This window comes from Heterocephalus glaber, unplaced genomic scaffold (assembly GCF_053883595.1).
Source record: "Heterocephalus glaber isolate CG9 unplaced genomic scaffold, H.glaber_assembly_v1.0 deba00001613, whole genome shotgun sequence".
Taxonomy (NCBI): domain Eukaryota; kingdom Metazoa; phylum Chordata; class Mammalia; order Rodentia; family Bathyergidae; genus Heterocephalus; species Heterocephalus glaber.
In genome coordinates this window covers 10,147,158-10,151,356 of record NW_028258384.1, presented here as the reverse complement: position 1 = coordinate 10,151,356, position 4,199 = coordinate 10,147,158, and the positions used below count along the sequence as shown (strand labels likewise).

The 4,199-nt window shown below is 41.0% G+C and overlaps 1 pseudogene; it reads right to left on the bottom strand.

The window, feature by feature from the left end:
* Positions 1 to 2,369: 2,369 nt before the first annotated feature.
* On the bottom strand, positions 2,370 to 3,840 carry LOC101710201 (SMAD family member 1 pseudogene; annotated as a pseudogene).
* Positions 3,841 to 4,199: the final 359 nt, after the last annotated feature.

Below are 4,199 nucleotides of genomic sequence, written 5' to 3'. Positions count from 1 at the left end.
ATCAGTCCAAGAACAATGAGGAACTGAGCAGATGTTTGTTCTCCCAGGATGTTTCTTGTCCTGGAGAATCACAGCATCACTGGATCCCTGAAGTCTCAGTTGTGACCGGAGGCCAAACTGGAGTTATTCTGTAGCTGGGCTGTAGGCAAGAGGACTAGGCTAACCAAATGATTTATCCCTAGAATTATGTAGCATTGCTCCCAACATATAATGACTAAGTAGGATTCATTCCAGGGATTCAGGGACTTTTCTTTTTTTTTTAAATCAAAGTAAGCAATATTGACAGGTTTATTTAAAATTTCCAGTAGAGAAAAACCCACTACTTTTGAAATAAAAATACTCATGTAGAAGAGCATTAAGTGAATATAAAAGAATATATAAAGCATTGAAAAAAATCAGAGCCCCCAAATTCAAAGACCCAATTCAAAAATGGGCATCTGAAATGAACAGACATTTCTCAGACAAAGAAGTAAAAGCAGCAAACAAATACATGAAAAAATGTTCAACATCACTGGTCATTCGAGAGATGCAGATGAAAACAACCCTGAGATTCCACCTCACCCCAGAAAGAATGGCTGCTATCAAGAAATCAACCAATAACAAATGGTGGCAGGGGTGTGGGGAGAAAGGAACCCTTCCCCATTGTTGGTGGGAGCGCAGACTGATGCAACCACTGTGGAAATCATTATGGAGATACCTCAAAGAACTAGGACTAGAGGTCCCATTTGACCCAGCTATTCCCCTGCTGGGTATCTTTCCCAAAGAATTAAAAGAATCATACCACAGAGATATATGTGCACCCATGTTCATAACAGCACAGTTTGTAATAGCCAAAGCTTGGAAACAGCCCAAATGCCCATCAACTGGAAACTGGATAAAGAAGATGTGGTTTTTTAATAAAATGGAGTACTGCTCAGCCATAAAGAAAGAAAAACTAGAGTCATTTATAGCTAAATGGATGCATATCGAGACCATACTCTTAAGTGAAATAACTAGGCCACACGTGTAAATACCGAATAGTTTCTCTAGTGTGAGAAACTGATATTGTAAACAAGGGTTAAAATGATTAAAATGAATAATTGATAATTTGAAATAAGAAAAAGTGTCCAAATATTAAGGGTTGAAGGGAGGGGAAGGGGAAAGGAAAGGAGGGAAAGGAAAAAGTATGAGAAAAGAAAAAAAATGAAAATGATGTCTGTGTATATAGGGAAGGGTGGAGGGCGTGAAAGGTGCACAAGTAATGGGGAAAAAATAAGAACCAAGATACATCATGTACAGGTACAAACACCCAATGATAAATGTAAATGAATTGTATATTTAAAATGCAACAATAAAAGAACTTTGAAAAAAAAGATTAAAAGAGGAAAAACACCATAGTACAAGAAAATTAAACAAACTTGAAACGAGTTTAAACAGGGATGTTCTTTAAATCCTCCAAATATTTAACAGAGTTACTTGGTTTGGCCAACAATTCACTTGAAAATTAAAGCCTATTTCTGTAAAGTCCATAAAAACTGCTTATTAATTTCAAGCACTCCATATGATTGGTATTGAAATATATAGTCAGTCAATTTCAGTATGGCAGGAATTATTTATTTACTCTCACCATTAAATAAATTAACCAGCTATATAACTAGTTTTTGGAAAGGATGGGATAGAAGTATGCCAAAAAACAAAACAAAACAAAAAGGTAGGATAAAATCTCTAAAAAAAATTTGAAACACAGCAAAATTCAGACATCATTTGTTTCTTTAAGGCAACAAACTGAAGTTTTACAGCATATTCTACATTTGTAGTTGTCATTTCCCTCTCCCCCCATCCTCCTCAAATATTCCTAAATTCACTAGTCTAATCAATTCTTAACTTCCAAATATTCTGTGCATACATATTTAGCAAAGAGCATATGCCTAACATTATTCTGACAGCAGTATGGTCAGCATACAATTTTAGAAAGATTACTATGTATGTCATAAAGATTAACCTTTACTTAAAAAAAAACATTACTGAACAAATAGTTTTAAAATATTACGAAAACCCATGAAAAGTCTCACCATGGGCTCTAAACCTGATAAAAGCACACTTCAGAAAGACTATTAATGCTACTTCTGCCAAATGATGACCTTAAAGTGCCAAACACAAAAGCATCTCTTAGGACCATTTTTCTAATGATAATTTGTCCTTGGCTGGGCCATCTCTTCTTTAACTATACACAACATCCTGCTAAAAGTCTGCATTTTAGTTGATTTTACAACAGAATGTTACAACATAAACTAAACAGGTTCTTGATATCAGCAGTATGTTACCGAGGTTTTTAAATTTCTGAATCCAAGAGTTGGTCACAGAGGTCAAGTATTATCAAGGCTCCTTTGTCAGCTCTCCATCATGTCTGACTCATCCATCCTTCAAGTACATGTAAGGCTCAATAGTTTTCCAGAGGCAGAAGCCTGAGGCCATTTAAAACACTGATGAAATAGGATTATGAGGTGAGCCCATCTGGGTGAGAACTTTATCCAGGTATTGGAGTGGGCCATGCAGGTGTATCTCAATCCAGCAGGGGGTGCTGGTAACATCCTGGCAATGATATTCTACTCCCTAGCCCTTCACAAAACTCATGCTTATAGTGCACATTTTTGTGAGCTCATAGGCTGTTTCAAAACCATGGTTCACAGACTGTGCCAGTAACTGAGCAAATTCTTGATTGTTAAAAATTTTTAAACTACATCTACTAGGGATTTTGCAAACAGTAGTGGGATGAAATCCATGCTGGTAGTTGCAGTTCCAACTTTGCACAAAGATGTTACTGTCACTGAGGCATTCGGCATATACCTTCCCTCCAACATAATAAAGATGAACTCCTTTTCCAGTGTGCCGCCTGGTGTTTTCAATAGTGGAATTCTGGTTAACATTGGAGAGCAACCCAAGGCAGAAACAGTTCTTATTGGTGAAGCCATCCAGCAACACGCTTGTGGAGGAGGCATGGAACATTTCACTCACACCGTTATTGAACTCATAGTAGACAATAGAGCACCAGTGTTTTGGTTCCTCATAATCAACTGCCTGAACATCGCCTCTGTTGATTTCAGAGAGCAGTGAAGGTGCCATCATATTTGTGTCCATTGACTGAGAACCATCCTGAGTCATGGAGTCTTCAGGAGGCTGGTAGGCAGGAGAAGGCGTATCAACTGGAATCTGGAAAGGGCTGCCTGGGTCTGAGCTGGTAGGAGAGTTAGGGTAGGCGCTGTTGCTGCTTCCGGGAGAGTTTGGGTAACTGCTGTTGGGAGAATGGGGAAATGGATGGCTGTTGGGTTGCTGGAAAGAATTCGGAAAAGTGGCATTGAGTGGCATGTGAGACTCGTTTTGTCCCACGGTACGGAACTGAGCTAGGAGGCTGTGCTGAGGATTATATTCACTGTGTCTTGGAACCAGCACTGGAGGAAGAACCGGGTATTCTACTCTCTTATAGTGGTAGGGGTTGATGCAGACCTCCTTCTGCTTGGAACCAAAAGGAAATTTGCAGGACTCCAGTGGTTTTAGTTCATGGTGGCTCTGAAGATCAGACCAGCGCCATACACGGCAGTAAATGACATGAGACAGTCCCTTCCAGCGGGAGACCTGCAACCTGCCATCCATTGAGAGGGGAATGGTGACACAGTTACTTGGTTGCTCTGGGCAGCTCAAAGCTTTTTCAAGTTCCTCCTCGGCACCTTTCTTTTTCTTCAGTTTTTTAACCAAAGCATCAGCAGCTTTCCTTGCCCGTTTTTCTTCTTCATCATCCTGTTTCCACCCAAGAAGTCTCTTCACAGCTGGGCTTGTGAAGGAAAATAAACTTGTCACATTCATAATGATGGTACTAGTTATAAACTCCTCAGATATGTGAAACAAAGCGTCTTCAAACGAAAAAGGACAGCAGGAGAGGAGTCAGTTATTTACATAGGCTTCTCTTTCGCTTCTTAGTCTGCAGTCCTGCAAAGTAGAAATTACCATTTCTAGTCTACTGTAACATAACCCAGAGTCAGCACCGGCTTGGCGGCGCGCCCTTCCGCGCGGACACACGAGGGCCGGCGCGGGTCCCGCGGGTCCCGCGGGTCCCGCGGCCCCAGTCTGTCTGGCCCTGGCTGCGCTGTGCTCCCTCGGTCTCTCACCGATCGCCTCGCCTCGCCACGCCGCCGCCTCCTCTTCCGCCCGCTTGCTCCCCAAGC